Below are 18,713 nucleotides of genomic sequence, written 5' to 3'. Positions count from 1 at the left end.
ATCTTCCAACAGACCTAAATTCATTATCATTTCCACTGAGCATTTCACCAAATGGGTAGAGGTTCTCCCTCTTACTTTTACCACTGGCAAACAAATATCCAAATTCATCCTAGACTACCTAATTTTCCGATATGGCATCCCAAAAGTTATTATTATAGATAGATAAACCAGGATGTCAAAGAACTCTACCAAAAATTCAACATCCAACATCACTTTTCCACTCCATATTACCCCCAAGGCAATGGCCAAGCTAAGGCTTCTAATAAAACCCTAATAAAAATCCTCAAAAGGCTAGTCAATGAAGCTGGCCGTGATTGGCACCTTCAACTCCATCCCTCTTTATGGCCTATTGCACCTCCATCCGCACCCCCATAGACACCACCCCTTCTTCCTTGGTCCTTGGCTCTGAAGCCATCCTTCCCCTTGAGATCGAGATCCCCTCTCTAAGGGTATCACTGCAAAATATCTTACCAGATGAGGAATATAGAATTGCTTGCTTACAAGAGCTATAATTGTTAGATGAAAGGCATCTCAAGGCCTTGAATCATCTCTAGGTATATAAAAACTATTTGTGCATGAGTTATCATAAAAAAGTCAGAACCCGAGAATTCTAGATTGGTGATCTTGTCCTTATGGAGAATCAGAAAAATCTACAAGAAAGAGAAAAGAAAGGCAAGTTTGAGCCTAATTGGCTTGGACCATATGTAATCACAGCAAAATATGGATCAGGAGCTTATCAGTTGGCTACTCCTGAAGGCGACCCTTTGGATGATCCAATGAATATCATGCACCTCAAAATATTTTATGCCTAGTCCTCAGAAAATCGAAAAAATAAAAAAATAAAAAATAAATAAAAAATTAAAAAAATTAAAAAAAATTAAAAAACAATTCGTCCACCAGTGAAAACCACTTTGTGGTGCTATGGACAAGTACCTTGGTGAAAACCTTCATGCAGGTGCCAAGGTAAATAACTGGATCCACTGTCTACAAATCACCCGCCATCCAGTCCACCCATTCACAACATTCCTTCTCTTCTACCTCCCAATAAAACATGCATATGATGATGAGTCTTCACCTAACTCATGAATAAGGAATGTCCCATTAAAATGAGCTTTTATGCCTCTCTATAAGCTCGAAGAAGTCTTGAGAAACAATCCCAAGTCCGCAGGTCACTTTCCAAAAGCATAAAAGCACTTGCCTAAATCCTCCATCCTGGTCCTACTCTTGGGAAGAGATATCATTTGGTCATAGAAGAATTGACTTGTTAGATTTTGTCGAATCTTTTCATTTAGACTTGCATCTTGCCCTACAACTGCAATTATCTACGTCTGCCCAGCTTTGCCATATCCAGGTATGTTACAATAGGCGCATACACGGGCATATTTCCATAGCATGACATGTTTGGATCTCTCTTGTATAAACTGACGATTTGGTATTAGTATTTGTCAACACCTACCCTTTCATGTACAAGAGTTATCGGTGTGTTTGAGGGTCTCCTTGCATGTACCCACAACTCTGTATGAGTGTTTCTTAACATTTGCAAAGCTATGTGTAAGGAATTCTTGGTTATTTGAGAGTCAGTCCATGCCTTGGGTTTAACATGGCATCCTGATTTCTATAATCAGTGGTACAAGCCACCTAGGGCAATATCAAACTAGGTTGGCTCTCCACATTTGTTGCACACAAAATCTCACCATCATTCCTTAAAGTCCTAAACTCAATAATCTCATGGAGTTCTCAATTTCCCCCATTTCCCATCTATTCCATATTCTTCTATCTCAGATCATTGTGATTGCCTTGCCTAATCTTGAATCCTATTTCTGGCCCTAAAATTTACCTAAAATAAAAAATTTCAAATGAGAGATAGACCTACTTACTGGTGGTCCATAGCTTGGTGGTCAGTCGAAACGTTGGATCCTCTCAGCGCGATGATTGCGAACTGGAATACGGTCCATCTCTCGTTCTCTTCTTTTTCGCTTTGAGTAGCTCCAAGGCTTGTGTGTGTAATAATGACCCCTTATTGGGCCCGTTGTGGCTTATATGGGCCCCCGTGAGGGCCCATTTTCCTCGGCGGTGTCGCATCTCCTATTCTTCTTTCCAAATTCTTGACGACTGCTTCATATTTCTTCCTCATTTATCCCTTCCACCCTAATTCTTCTTCCTCTATTTTCAATATTTTTTTGTCTTTTTCTGAAAAAATTCTCGAGGGGGCATACACCTTCCATGCTTTACACTAGGGTATCTTTTTCTTCTTCTATCTTCTACACAACACCAAATTTGCTGCTACGTAAAAGAGGGTAAAAATGTAGACACTTAAAAATAATTATTGTAATTATTTTTAATTCCTCACATAATTAATTAATTAATTATGTTAATTCAAATTCTCCTCAATATTAATTAAATATAATTAATTTTGTCACTATAGTATGTTACTGATTTATTTAATTAATCAATCCCTTTCTTTATTCTTCTAAAAAATTAAATCCTCACAAATCTTCCTCTTAGCTAATTAATTTCAATTAATTAGTTAACCTACATGATTCCTACAAATCATCTTCTTAATTCATCATTAACCTAATAAAGTCTTCTAGAAACTCACTTAACCTTATTCTTCTAATTTTTTATTCCCTCCACTCATTCTCTCTCCTAGTCAAATCCTCCTACAAATCCTATCTCACCTAGCCTTTACTCTAATCCCCCTCCTAATGAGTTGCTAGTGACTAATCATCATGATTAGTAACAAAGTCAACCCCTTGTCCCTTCCATCCAACCACTAGCTTTGAATGCTCTTTTCCTAGGTGAATGTGAGATTTTCAAAATCTCACATTCCTCTAGGCATCTCTCTCCCAAGGAATTTTTAATTCCTTCTTATTCCTCCAATTCCCATGATCATCCCTTTTTGGAGAATTTTATATTCCTCCTACCCATTCTTCAAGGAATGTCCTATCCCTTGCTCTTCTCAAGGCACATTGGGAAGTCTTCCCACTGTACCTTGAGGAGTGTGGAGACAAGAAATGCCTTTAAGGCATATCTCTTGGTCTCCACACCCTTTCTTGGGCCTTGTGTGAGCTCACAAGAAATCCTATCCCTTGATCTTGAATCCATCCTAGACATCCATTTTTTGTCTCCTCTTCCTATAAATTGAGGACTCCATCCCTTCATTCTTCATCTCCAAGCTTGGTAATCTTATGTTTCCCTTTTGAGCCTAGGAAAATCATCTTAGCAACCTTACCATGCCAAAATCATCTCATCCCCATCATCCTTCAAGATCCATCTCATTTGTGCACACCATAGGAGTGCCATCCACATCAAGCAAGCAAGAGGAGCACATCAAGTGGAACATCATCCAAGGGCACCTTCAGTTCATCAAGCTCTATCTGAAAGAGAAGGTAAGATAGCAAGGTATAAGCATCATCTTCATGCTATTTTTATGTGATTTCGTTTATGCTTTATCTTCTTATGTTTTTAGTGTTTGATTTGCATATTAACAATCCTATCCACCTTGCTTCATTTTCCCCTTTTCAGTAAGTTCCCTCACAATGTATTCCCCCATATCTCCTTCCATGTGGTTAAACTTATAGAAAGGTTTTCTCTGAAACCAATTGATGAATACTAAGAGGGGGGGGGGGTGAATTAGTATACCAAAAAACACTGAACTCAAACTTCTAAACAATTTAGCACATAACTGGTACAACAGATTCACTAATAAACCAGTTAAGATAAATGCAAACCAAATAGAAAACAAGCATTCACCCACAAGAGCACAATCACCATAACACAAGATGTTTTGATGTGGAAACCCAATTGGGAAAAACCACGATGAGAAGAAACTCACAAGTAACTATCTGCTGAATAGAAACCAGACTGATTAAGGTCATACAATGTTCTTCACTAGAACAAATTCTGTTAGGAATCTAGATCTTTTTTAGGAGATAAGTCATGTTAAAGACTACCTTGTGAGAGGATTTCAGATTTATAGTTGTGAATCACCTTGTTAGAGGATTTACAAAGGCTTTGTCAGGCCTACCCGGTTAAGGGTTTCAGACTTGTCGAAGATGTGAGTAATCAACAAGTGAGTGATCTAGATACTAGCACAGTATGCTTGGTTAGATCCTTGATAGCTCATTGTTAATGCATTTCAACATTACTTCAGTCTTCAATACCTCCACACTCCTACTCTTCGCACATACCAAATCTTCTCTTCTATGATCGCACATACAAACCCTCATCATCATTTTAAAACCCTAGACATGATGTCCTTATAAAGGAGTCTGATTTCATGTCGGTCCAATAGGATTAAATTACAAGTTCCTAGGTTCAGTACATCTAGACACATTTCATAACATGACACAAAATCACCGCCAAAGTGTTGGTGGATGATAACTCATCACAAAAATATCGGCTGGTAACTCATCAAAGAGTAATACTGGTTCATACAATTTACCAACTACCGGCTGTCAAAAATGAAGATATCAGATAGTTACAACATCATCAAAATACCAACAAACTGCTAGGGAAATTTTAGCTACACCAACTAATACAATTCCTAGACGTCCACACCCTATTCCAAGGCTCCCATTTTTGCAAATCCCTATTCCATGAGCCCATTATTATGCTGCTGGGGGAGACGACGTGAGAATGGCAAGAGGCCGTGAGAATAATTTTTGAAATATCTTGGTCTTTTCTTTTCTAAGAAATGCCCGTGGTCATCGGAATTTCGATGAACATGGGCACTTTTTGTAAAAAAGCACAAAATTCATTGCCAATTCCTTCTTTGTCAAAACCAGATATTGAATTATCGTCGAAATTCCGACGAATGCGGGCAATTTTTCAAAAAAAAATCTAATTTGGTCACAATATACCTTCTCCATCGGAATTTTAGGCCAAATGTATTAGTGTTAGTTTGACAGATGAAAATACGTTTATCAGTCTAATTAATCTACAAACCTAGGAAAAATCTCATTTCTCCAAACATAGACATCTCAAATTCATTCTTCATATTATCAAAGAATTCCATACATAATGTTTGCTCACCTCCAAAAATGATATCATCTATAAAGACCTCAACAATCCATATGTCATCGTTAGTGATCTTATAATACAAGTTACTGTCACCATTATCTTTAGTGAAACAAAGCTTCAAAAGATATTTGTCCAATCTAGCATACCAAGCTCTAGGGGCTTTCTTCAAACAATATAAAGCTTTCCTCAATCTGCAAACCATGATATTGTCATGAAAAAGAGAAAATCCATCAGGTTGCTCAATACAGACTTGCTCTTCAAGATCTCAATTTAGAAATGCACACTTAACATCCATCTGATAATCCTTGTATTTATTATGGGCAACATAAGAAAGAAATAATATGACAACTTCAATCCTAGCTAATTGAGCAAAATTTTCATCATAATCAATTCCTTCCTTCTGAGAATATCCTTTACATACCAATATTGTTGTTATTATGGACATGTTGCATTGGTTTTGTCATTGATGTCAACACTTATCAACACTTATCCTTCTAGAGATCTTTGGTTATGTTCACCCGCAAGACTCAGTGACTTATGCACAGTCACCGGTATTTGGTTCACTGACACTAAGGATGACTTGTTATCATCTAGAGATCACTTGGTTATGTCAAAGACATGGTTTCGACACATGGTTTTGGAGATTTGGTTATTGGTCTAATCGGTTTAACATATTTGTTGTTACTAGCAAATAGGTCTAGCTTATGGACCGTCAAGCATTATCTATTCCAGATTAGCACGACACATTATGGATATGGTTTAATCAATTAATATTACTGTTGAGCTAACATGATGCATTGCATCTTGACTTACTTGTAATATATTTTATTACATTATTCTTAGTAAGCCGACCTACACATTAGGTCTTAGGTTTTTGTATATATGTAAAATCTCAATTGTGAGATTGATATAGGAGATGAGGTAAGGCATTATAAGGTTGTGATATTCAGTATATGCAAATATAAGTAGGGCTACTCATGTAGACATCATTTGAAGATTCAAGGAAGGTTTGAAGGAGACAATCAGATCTTAACTGGTACTGAATCCAGCATTAGAGATGCTACTTTGAGTAGTACATTATCATTGGCTTTAATCATCCAATTGTTGTCAGTGTGACTCATTTTGTGATTCAGTAGTGAGCTCTAGGTAGCTGGCCTATCTGCATGTGCAGACCTGATTTGTATACACATACTATCTGCATTAGTATCATTTGATTGTGGGTAAGGTTTCCCACCATCATTTTTCTCCTTATAGGGTTTCCACGTACAAATCTATGTGTTATGTGTTGTGGATATTATTTCTCTTTTTGTTTCATAAATTAAGTTTCATCAGTACTGTTATTAACTGTTAATCCGTTTACCAACATTAAGTTTGGTTTATTGGTATTAAGTACCAAGTTTTGTTAATGTATATTTGGGTTGAAATTAATAGACAACTGATTCACCCCTGCCCTTCTTAGTTGCCTCTGGGTCCTAACAATGGGTATCAGAGCATAGTCCTCTTTTTTGTAGAAGTTTAACAATGTGAGGAGATTCTATGGCAACTAACTATTTCAGGAAGGACAATCCAAAACTTGATGGAACTAACTATGGTATCTGGAAGATCAAAATGGAGACTCATCTGAATTGCGTTGGAAGAGACATATGGGATGTTACACAGAATGGTTATGTTGGTTCTACACCAAATCAACCTAATCCACCTACATTGGTAAGGATCAATAGAATGATTGAAAAGAATGAGAAGCACTTTTGAGTGCCTTCTCAGATCAGCAAATCATGGGATTATCAGACTGATCTACTGCTAAAGTTATTTGGGATAAATTGGAGACATTGAATTAAGGAGATACCACTGTCAAAATTACAAAACTGGAATGCTTCCGGGTCAAATATGAAAATTTGAAAATGGAAGAAGATGAAAGAATTTTTTCTTTTAGGGAAAGATTTAATGAAATTATTTTGGGAATACAATGTTGTGGAGGTTCCTTAAGTGAAGATGAATTTTTTTCTAAAGTTTTAAGAGCATTGCCACCAACATACAAAATGAAAGTAATTGCTATTAATGAGTTGAGAACCATGCCTAATACACCAGTGTCTAGAGATACCTTGGTTGGAAAACTTTCAGCATTTGACCTTGAAGAGTCTGGTCTTGTTGCTAAAACTAAGACAAATTTAGCTTCCAAAGCATCATCATCTTCATCATTAGCTGATAAATCTAAATGGAAAGCAATTTATGCAAGAGAACTTGAAGACATCAGGAGGGAAAATGAAGAACTTGAAGAGCTTGAAAGACTATTTGCAAGGAAAATGCCTAAAGTTCCTATTGGAAGTAAGTATGAAGGTAAAGGACCTTTTAAATGTTTTAACTATAATAAAATTGGTCATATGGCATCTAGATGTCTGGATAGACATGCAAGATTAGGAGAAGAAGCTAAAAGAACATATAAGCCTAACCCTGAATATCAGAGATACCGATTCAACAAAAATAGAGAGAAATCTTGTTACTATATTGATGAAGGAGTTACCGATGACTCAGATGAAGAACCAGGAGACAATGGATGGGCTTTTGTTGCAATAACAAAAGATCAATCAACACCTACTATTCCAGCAGTAGAGCAAGCCCTAGTAGCTAAAATTGAAGAAAAGGATGAATGGATTATAGATTCCAGATGTTCACATTATATGACTGGTGATAAAAGTAAATTCTTATCTTTTGAGGAATACAATGGAGGTCTAGTAAGATTTGGAGATGACAAATCTTGTTTGATCAGAGGAAAAGGAACTATATCTTTTGATGGTAAACACAATACTGAAAATGTTTATTATGTTGAAGGTTTGAAGCACAATCTTTTGAGTGTTGGTCAATTAGTTGAAAAAGGATTTCAGTTACAATTCAAGAATGGTAAATGCAAAATCATGAATAGAACTGGTTTGGAAATTGCAACCAGTAATTAGACTAGAGGCAATATCTTTTATTTGAATAACATTGAAAAGACATGCTTGATTGCACACATTGATGAAAGTTGGTTATGGCACAAAAGACTTTGTCATGTAAATTTTGATTGCATTATGAAGATTAGTTCATCTAAGGCAGTAAGGGATTTACCTAAGATTGTAAGACCTCATAATCCGGTATGTAAGGAATGCCAAATGGGAAAGCAAGTTAGAACAACTTTTAAGAGTATTTCTGAGAAACCCAATGATGTTCTTGATATAATTTATATTGACTTATGTGGTCCAGCAAGAACAAGAAGTCTACAAGGAGATAGATACTTTATGCTAATCATTGATGATTATTCTAGAATGTGCTGGGTTACTTTTGTTAGGGAGTTATCAAATTCTTTTGGGAAATTCAAATTATTCAAGGCACTTGTAGAGAATGAAACTGTCAAGAAAATCAAATGTTTAAGATCAGATCAAGGAGGTGAATTTACATCTAAGGAGTTAAATACATTTTGTTAAGTGAATGGAATAAGAAGACAACTATCAGCACCCCATACACCTCAGCAAAATGGAGTTGTAGAAAGGAAGAATAGAACTATTTTGGATGTAGCTAGAAGCATGATATCATAACCAAATCTACCTCATATGTATTGGAGAGAAGTAGTGAATATAATGGTTTACACTTTCAACAAAGTTCACATCAAAGGTGAAACCGGTAAGACACCCTATGAACTATGGTTTGGTAATATTCCTACTCTTAAGTACTTCAAAATATTTGGAAGCAAATGTTACATTAGGAGAGATGAGTATATTGGTAAATTTGATCCTAGAAGTGATGAAGGAATATTTCTTGGGTATTCATCTAAAAGAAAAGCATATAGATGTTTTAATAAGAGATTATAGAAAATCATTGAGAGTGCAAATTTGAAGATTGATAAACATTTTAGAAGAAATTCAAGGTCTATGGATTCTGAACTGGCAGTTAAGATAATCACAAATGAACCTATACCGAATGCACCGGTACTTAATGTTTATCCAGTCACACTAGAATCATTAGAGAATTCCACAATGACTGAAGAACACCAGTAAGTGAGCACACCCTGGTATGTAAGATTGAATCACTCTGAAAGTCAGATAATTGAGAAGAAGTATCAAGGAGTTATGACAAGAGGAAGACTGACAAATGAAGAGGTATGTTTAATTTCTCAAATTTAACTAGCATCTATCATTGAGGCATGTGAAGATAAACATTGGATTAAGGCTATGGAAGACGAATTGGAACAAATTGAAAAGAACAACACATGGACATTGGTTCCCCATCCTAAAAAATAAAAATGTAATTGGAACTAAATGGGTATTCAGAAATAAACTTAAAGAAGATGGTAAGGTAATTAGAAACAAAGAAATACTAGTGTGTAAGGGATATTCACAGAAAGAGGGAATTGATTACAATGAAACCTTTACAACGGTAGCTAGAATTGAGGTAGTCAGATTATTTCTTGCATTTGCATCACACAAAAACTATAAAGAATATCAAATGGATGTTAAATCTGCATTTCTAAATGGTGATCTTGAAGAGGAATTTTACATTGAACAACCTCATGGATTTTCATTAACAAATGGTAAAGATATGGTTTGCAGGTTAACAAAAGCTTTATATGGATTGAAGCAAGCTCCTAGAGCTTGGTATGCTAAATTGGACAAATATCTTATGAAACTTGGTTACACTAAAGGTAATGCTGACAACAACTTATACTTCAAAGTGACTAATGAAGACATTTTGGTTATTGAAGTTTTTGTTGATGACATCATTTTTGGAGGAGAAGATGGATTGTGTAAAGACTTTTCTAACAAGATGTAGGAAGAATTTGAAATGTCTATGATTGGGGAGATAAAATTCTTTTTAGGATTATAGATTTCTCAGACTGATAAAGGTATATTTTTATGTCAATCAAAGTATTTGAAGGAATTAGTGAAGAAATTTGGTATGGAAAACTCTAAACCGGTAAGTACTCCTATGACTACAACTGATAAACTATCATTGGAAGATGATTCCACTCCTATTAATCTGACAAGATACAAATATATGATTGGAGGTTTACTCTATTTGACACAAACAATACTTGATATAATGAATGTAGTGTGTATTGTTTAAATATTTCAGAGTAATCCTAGATAAAATCATGAATCAATAGTAAAAAGGATAATCTGATATTTACAAGGAACAAAAGATGAAAATTTTGATTTATGTGCATACACTGATGCTAATTGGGTAGGAGATGTAGTTGACAAAAAGAAAACCACCAATGGGGCATTATTTCTTGGTAGCAAATTGATTTTATGGTTGAGCAAGAAACAAAGTTGTACATCATTATCAACAGCAGAATCAGAATATGTTGCAGCAACAACCAATTGTACTCAAGTATTATGGATTAAACAAATGTTCAAGGACATATAGGTAAAATGCAAAGAACCTATAATCATCTATTGTGATAATTCAACAACAATTGATATATTTAAGAATCTAGTATTTCACTCTAAAGCTAAACATGTTTCTATCAAATACAATTTTCTGAAAGAAAATGTAGAAGCAAAAGAAGTAAGATTGGTTTATGTGAATACTAAAGAGCAAATTGCAGACATCTTTACTAAGCCTTTGCTTAAGGAAACATTTTAATATCTCAGAGAGAAGCTTGGGGTCATACCCTCATTGATAGAGACTTAGATAGTTGATGTTTGGCATCAAACCAACAGAATTTACAGAGAAACCTTTTTCCGGCTTTGATGGAGGAGAGCTACTTCTAAGGGGGAGTAGTTGGATAAGTTTGTATTTGCAATTAGTTATATGAACTAGTTGTATCTAGTATTTGTATTGCTTTGGAATTTGATGTCAAAGGGGGAGAGATATCTATGGAAAAACTTTGTATTTAGGAATCATTATCCTAAGGGAAGAGATATTTTGTATTTTGATTTCTTGTATTGATTTCTAGAGATTGTTGGTTTTTGGTTTTTGGCATTTTTGCTTTGGCACTTAGATGGTTTTTCCATCTTGTGTTGCCATCAATGCCAAAGGGGGAGATTGTTGGTATTATGGATATATTGCATTGGTTTTGTCATTGATGTCAACACTTATCAACACTTATCCTTCTCGAGATCTTTGGTTATGTTCGCCGGCAAGAGTTAGTAACTTATGCACAGTCACCGGTATCTGGTTCATCGGTAGGTTATACTATTCATCAGCACTGCGGATGACTTGTTATCATTTGGAGATCACTTGGTTATGTCGAAGACATGGTTTCAACACTTGGTTTTGGAGATTTGGTTATTGGTCTAATTGGTTTAACATATTTGTTGTTACCAGCAAATGGGTCTAGGTTATGGACCGACAGGCGTTATCTATTCTAGATTAGCATGACATGTTATGGAGATGGTTTAGTCAATTAATATTGTTGTTGAGCTGACATGATGCATCGCATCTTGACTTAATTGTAATATATTTTATTATATTATTCTTAGTAAGCCAACCTACACATTTGATCTTAGGTTTTTGTATATATGTAAGACCTCAATTGTGAGATTGATATAGGAGATGAGATAAGGTATTATAAGGTTGTGATATTCGGTATATGCGAATATAAGCAGAGTTACTCATGTAGACATCATTTGAAGATTCAAGGAAGGTTTGAAGGAGACAATCAGAGCTTAACTAGTAATGAATCTAGCATTAGAGATGCTACTTTGAGTAGTACATTATCATTGGATTTAATCATCCAATTGTAGTTAGTGTGGCTCTCATTTTGTGATTGATCAGTGAGCTCTAGGCAGCTGGCCTATCTGCATGTGCAGACCCCATTTGTATACACATACTATTTGCAATGGTATCATTTGATTGTGGGTAAGGTTTCCCACCATCATTTTTCCCCTTACAGGGTTTCCACGTACAAATCTCTGTGTTATATGTTGTGGATATTGTTTCTCTCTTTGTTTCATACATTAAGTTTCACTGGTACTGTTATTAACTGTAAATTTGTTTCCCACCATTAAGTTTGGTTTACCAGTATTAAGTATCAAGTTTTGTTAAAGTATATTTGGGTTGAAATTAATAGACAACTGATTCAACCCCCCCCCCCTCTCAGTTTCCTCTAGGTCCTAACAAATATAGCCTTGTTCTTCACAACTTGTCCATCATTATTCAATTTATTCCTAAAGACCCATTTAGTTCCAGTAACATTATTATTTTTAGGTCAAGGAACTAAAGTCCATGTGTTGTTCTTTTCTATTTGATCCAATTCCTCTTCCATAGATTTCATCTGACATTCATGCTTACATGCTTCATCTACTGATGTTGGTTCAATTTGAGAAATTAAGTATACCTCTTTAGCTCCCAATGTTCTTCTTGTCATCACTCCTTTGCTCTTGTCTCCAATGATCTAATCTTCTGAATGATTCAACCTTACATACCTAAGAGTCTTCTGACATTCTATTTCTCTGCTCTGATATTCAATTACTATTGAATTTTATGATATTTTTGGGTTAACTAGTTCAACATTTTGTTCCCGTACATGTGTTACTGGTTCAGTTATGATCATTTCCACTTCCGGTTCTCTCTCATAAGTTTTGATTTAACCTCTATATTGTTCATCCTCCTTGATATTAGCACTCACCACAATTCTCGATAATCTCTTGTTATAATAGCTATATGGTTTTCTTTCATTTGAATAACCAAGAAATATTCCTTCATCACATATGTTAGGATAACTGGTGAAGAACTAAGAGGTGACGGTGAATTAGTTGTCAACAGATTATGTGAATTAAAGAACTTAAAACCTTTTACCGAAATATAAGAAAATAGATACTAGAATAACTAATAAATCATTAAAACATAATTGAAAACTAGAGAATCAATACCATGCAGGCATAACACATAACACCATGAATTGTACGTGGAAACCCGATAAAGGGAAAAACCATAGTGGGAATTCCTACCCATAGTCAAATGATACTTTTACAGAAAGTATATGATTACAATAGGAGTCTACACATGTAGGAAGGCACACTACCTATAGGGCACTACTCATCACAATGGAGTCTCACTGACTACAAAAGAGGTTAACCACCTCAAAATATTTGGACAACAATCTAGAAAGAAGAAATGCCTATGATAGCATCAAACATGCCAGATTACAATTCTAGTTAAGCTCAATACCAAAGGTTGAAAATATCTTACATAAACCCAACTCAATCACCTATGATCGACCAAATCCTCTGCACTAATGATTATTACATTATTCACTCCTTGCCTATGATATACAATGAGATTTTACATATATTTATACAAACCCTGGACCTAATCTATTAGGTCAGACACCCAAATGATAATTCAATAGATCAATTACATAATCCTAAAATAAAATCATAAAAAATGTTGGCCTAAGGTCAAACAAACATCATCCAATCAATAAAACATCCCAGAAGTGCATCAAAAGGATCCACCAATATGTTTCATGAAACCGATCCATAACCTAGATAGCACCAGACCTAAATTAGATCCACACACACCAAAGAAATGATACCAATCAGTTAAGGCACGAACACAATCACCATCAACATCCTGAATCCCTTCTAGAAGCCACACCAACACCACTTATGCATTATATCAAAGATCTTCAATAAAGCTCTGTCAGTGAAACCCTTACCAAACCTACAAAGCAGGCATACTAGAACATAAGATAACATTCGGTCATCAAGTCAGTACCAACTGACTGAAACATACTTAAGAAGCATATGAACCATTCATACAAAATTATTCCATCATTCATAATCCAATCCTTCTACCGAAAGTCGATAAACAACCGTAACAACTAGTGTTGACATCAATGACAAAAGATCAATGCAACACATAATCAATTTCTTCATATTGCCAACAATCTGTTGGCAAATGCGCACTCCAATGAGAAATTGTAGGTCATTGAAGGTATTTTCATTGATGGCAACCTTACAATCATATGATACCTGCAAGTAGACACAGGAACCGGCACCAACAGACTCTACAAAGATATACAAAACACCAGCACCGAAAAGGAAGAATACTGGCACCCTGGCTGACAGCAATTTTGTATAAATGTATTTTGTAATTAATTGTAAAATTTTTTGTAAGCCGACATGGTGGATTGTAGTATGACTCATATATGTATGAGATTATTGTAGATCATTTAGAACATGACATGATGTAAAATATGAATAGAAGATAGCAAACCTAATATGTAAGTTAGTGGTTAAGGGTTTATGTATGTCGTAGAGGTTGAACTGGTACTGAATCTAGCATAGTAGATTCTAATCTAAAGTAGTACAAGACATTGGATTTGTATAATCCATTTTTGTAAGTCAGTGTGACTTCCTTTGTAGCCTTCCTGCATGTGCAGGCCCCTATTGTAAGCAGTAATATTATCTTATTGGCTAGTAAGTGAATATTGTGCATCACATATCCCACCGAGGTTTTTCCCACACCAGGTTTCCTTGTTAAAATATTGTGTTATGGTGTGCTTTTCATGTTGTGGTTGTTATTCTTATTTGTTGCATTATTTCTAGTTTACCAGTACACAGTTTTAATATGCTTTTCATGTTATAAGTTAAGAAAATATTATTACTGATCAGATACTGATTCACACCTCCCCCCCTCTCAGTATCTTAGGGAATCCTAACACAATCTCCCCCTTTGTCATTGATGGCAACACTAGATGTGAAAAACATCCAAGTGCCAAGAAATGTCAAACAAGTCTCCCCCTATGGAAGACAACCAACAATCTCCCATAAAATGATATAGCAATGAAGCTTTGAACCAAATCTAAATCAAAATACCAAATACCACCAAAATCACCGCCAAACTCTCCCTAAGGAGTGCAATCAATCTAAAAAATAGATAGCATAGGTTTTTCACATATATGCCTCCCCCTTTCACATCAATACGAAAGATATGACATAAATATCAAAAAATATATGAAAACTCTAAATCTCAAGGTTGACTACTCCCCTTGAGTAGTAGCATTATTTTATCAATCTAGAGCAAAACATATCTCTAATAATTCATACCAGACTGATGCACATCTACATCATTTAAGTCTCTACCAGAGGGGTAGAAACCCCCAATCTGTCTCTCAAATGCTCAAATGATTCCCTAGACAAAAGTTTAATGAAGATGTCTACTATTTGTTCTTTAGTGTTCACATAAACCAATCTGACTTCTTTTGCTTCCACCTTTTCCTTCAAAAAGTTATACTTGATTGATATGTGCTTAGTCTTGGGGTGAAATACTGAGTTCTTTGATATGTCAATAGCTGCAAAGTTATCACAATGTATAACAACTGAATCATTACAACTCACTTGTATATCCTTCAACATCTGCTTCATCCATAGAACTTGAGTGTAATTGGTTATTGTTGCAACATATTCAGCTATAGCAGTAGATAAAGAAATGCATGACTGCTTCTTGTTGATCCACAAAACCATTTTTTTCCCAAGAAATAATGCTCCACTAGATGTGATCTTTCAGTCATCAACATCACCTACCCAATCTGCATCTATATATGCACATAAAGTAGATTCATCATCTTTAGGGTACCATAAACCATATTCAGTTGTTCCTTGCAAATACCGGAATATCCTTTTTATTGCACTTTCATGATTTTCTCTTGGATTACTCTGAAATATTTATACAATACTGACTACATTCACTATATCTGGTCTAGTCTAAGTTAAATATAGAAAACCACCAACCATGGATTTATATATTGTAGGATTTACTAGAGGGGATACATCTTTAATTGACAATTTTTCACTTGTAACTGTTACCAAAATTTTATCACACTTAAAAATCCTAGTGACCTACAACAGGTCTTATGTATTGCAGAGAAAAGGTACACAAATGTTTTCCAAGTTTAATATCTTTAAAACATCTTCATCTAATACATCTTTACTTATAAAGAGCAAACTATTCACAAGATCCCACACAAGTCGTGTGAATAGCTGAGAAAAGATCACATTGATCATAGAAATACAAACACAAAAGGAACAAAAGAATGTAGGAAGAAGGGAAAGAAAGAACCCATCATTTCCTGAAAAGGCTGATGAGTTCTACAGAAAGGTCTTCTAGTCAGCTTTGTAGATCTAAGCATCTCGTTGTCTACTCCATGAGATGATCTGAAATAGAAGAAAAAAAAATGTTTTGTTATAGCTCCGGGTTATTCTTTTCTCTCCTACATACACAAAGATACTCCTAATGTTCCTACACTGCTATGTCAAATTCAAAACATAGTAGATCAATGTAGAAAAGATTCCATGACATATCAACAACAACCATGTTTTTATCTAACTTGTTTGCTCAATGTGCAGATACAGGTTTTCATTTCATATCCATTATGTATATGGGTTAAAATGGGCTCCCAAAGGGGTTGAGCTCAGCATACATGTCACTCTTCACAGGGTGATACTTATCAACTAACAAACAGGAACACAACAATATCCAAATTCCCATGTGTTATCACTCAATGATAGTAAAAATTGTCATTCAATGACAACACATACAACAGTGAATAGAGCTATATCCACATGATCAAGTGACTAGAGACATCATGAGAATAAAAACAATATGGGAGATCTTAAAGAAATAGCAAGTTCATGTTTAGTAATCAAAAAGAGGAAGATCAATCATAAAGATAGTCAATACACATATGTTCAAACCATCAAATAGTGTGTGGAGATAGAACAGTGAAATGTATCCATACTAACAATGCCTTTTCCTAGAAAAATGATAGTGAGCAGAGTTTTTAAGGCTTAGAATAGGAGAAAGGGTTTTAGTGTCAAGGTATACAATCTCATAGAGCAATATATAGAGCATATGGCTATGATAAGAAAAGAGAAGAAATACAAGAAAAGTCCTACTCACAAAGCAATGAACAAATAAGAAGCATATAAAGTCATGTCATTTTGTGACAGTGAGCCAAAAATAAAGTGTAAACCTAAAGACAGGGACTCAATCAGCATTTGGAAGCTCCTAGAACCTAAGGGAAATCATGTAGTAGCTACTATATCTTAGTCCAAAGGAAAGAGAGACTAGTCAAAGCTCACAACAATGTATAAATGCCAAGCACCTATCGCTGTCACAAGGGTGCCCACTATAGTAGTCAACATCATTATGATGGCACCATAATTGACTAAAACTTCATCAACAACATATAAAGTCATAAATACCATTGTTACAGTTATATTTTTATAGTGGCAAGAGTTAGCACAGTCAAGAGCCATAAGTGTCCACACATGAAAGTAGCCTCAAGACTGGAAAAGGAAGGTTTGCATACAGTTCAGCGAGTCACAGTTTTACACCAAGCATTGAAAGAGGCAATAATAATCAAACAAGGGCAGTCTAAATAGTGCTTACCTCCATCCAGATATTAGTAAAAGACAGTGAGGACATTATTAGCATCACCAAATACATGGAAATAAAGAACATTAGCCCAGTGATAAGCTATCAGAGAAGTGTAAATATTCAGATGTCACTTTCTCAAAGTGGTGAATAAAGAGCAGTCCTTCATGCACCCAAAGTTGTCACAAATTATACTTAGATCAAAGTAAGACCAAGAAGTGACAATTAAAGTTCACTATTGAAAAAAAATAAAAAAAATGTATGCTCAATCATTTACAGCCTTGCAGATTAGAGAATCATAAGGTTATGATTTCTATCCATACTCAGCGAATAACCTTCTGATAGAACAGAAATTAATCCATTCAATAAGAATAGCATCTTCAAATATTTTGAATGTATTTTGAAGGAAATCAAACAGTGAAGAGTATAGCACTGCCTCAAACATGTACAATGAATAGTCATAATGTCATAGACAATAGTCAGTCTTAGAATGATAACGTTAAAATTAGTAAAGGACAGTATAGGCATAATCATGGATAGAAATTTAAAAGATAGAGTCCTAATTAATGACAATTAGCATCATGAAGTCATTAATCCATATGTTTGTCAAAAGAGAAGATCCTAGTGCACAATGAACAACAAGCATAGATACAGTCATAGTGTTTTGGTAATATTGTGAAAACTCAGAATTGGAATTTTATGATTTTTAAATAGTAATGAAAATGCTTGAAAATGCAATAACCCAGAAAATTGCGGGAAAACCCAGTTCACGGATTTTTAGAAACCTTTATTAATCCGCAAAATGATATTAGTAAATCAAAGGAATAGTTAATGAAAGCAAACACCACAAGGTTCAACCACCTATCAAAATTATAAGCCTCATGGATAGTCAAAGTGGGGTATAAAGATCCTCCTTAAGATAACTTCCATGTATGCATTAAGAGAGCATATATTCATGAAGAATGGGATATAGATCATCAAAGATAATCAAGATTTTAACCAGTTGGTGCAGCCATCATGAGAAAGACAAGTCTCTAAAATCAATACCAAAAGATTAGGTTGCAATCATACTTCACATAGCTTCATGAGATAATGGCAATAGTTTTTGATACAAAAGAAATATCTGTCAATATGATTACACAAATAGGAGTAATATTCATAAATGACAGAGAGCATAATTCAAAGTTAATGTTGCAGTAGGTCATAATAGAATACATGAGACAACTATATCATAGAGATGAAGAAGATTTTTATCATAACAAAGATGTTCAATGCACTGTTAGTATTGCTTAGAAATCATAAATTATGATCATCATTGAGAATAGAGGAAAGAA

The sequence above is a fragment of the Cryptomeria japonica genome, chromosome 9, assembly GCF_030272615.1.
Source record: "Cryptomeria japonica chromosome 9, Sugi_1.0, whole genome shotgun sequence".
Taxonomy (NCBI): domain Eukaryota; kingdom Viridiplantae; phylum Streptophyta; class Pinopsida; order Cupressales; family Cupressaceae; genus Cryptomeria; species Cryptomeria japonica.
This window is presented reverse-complemented; position numbering follows the sequence as displayed.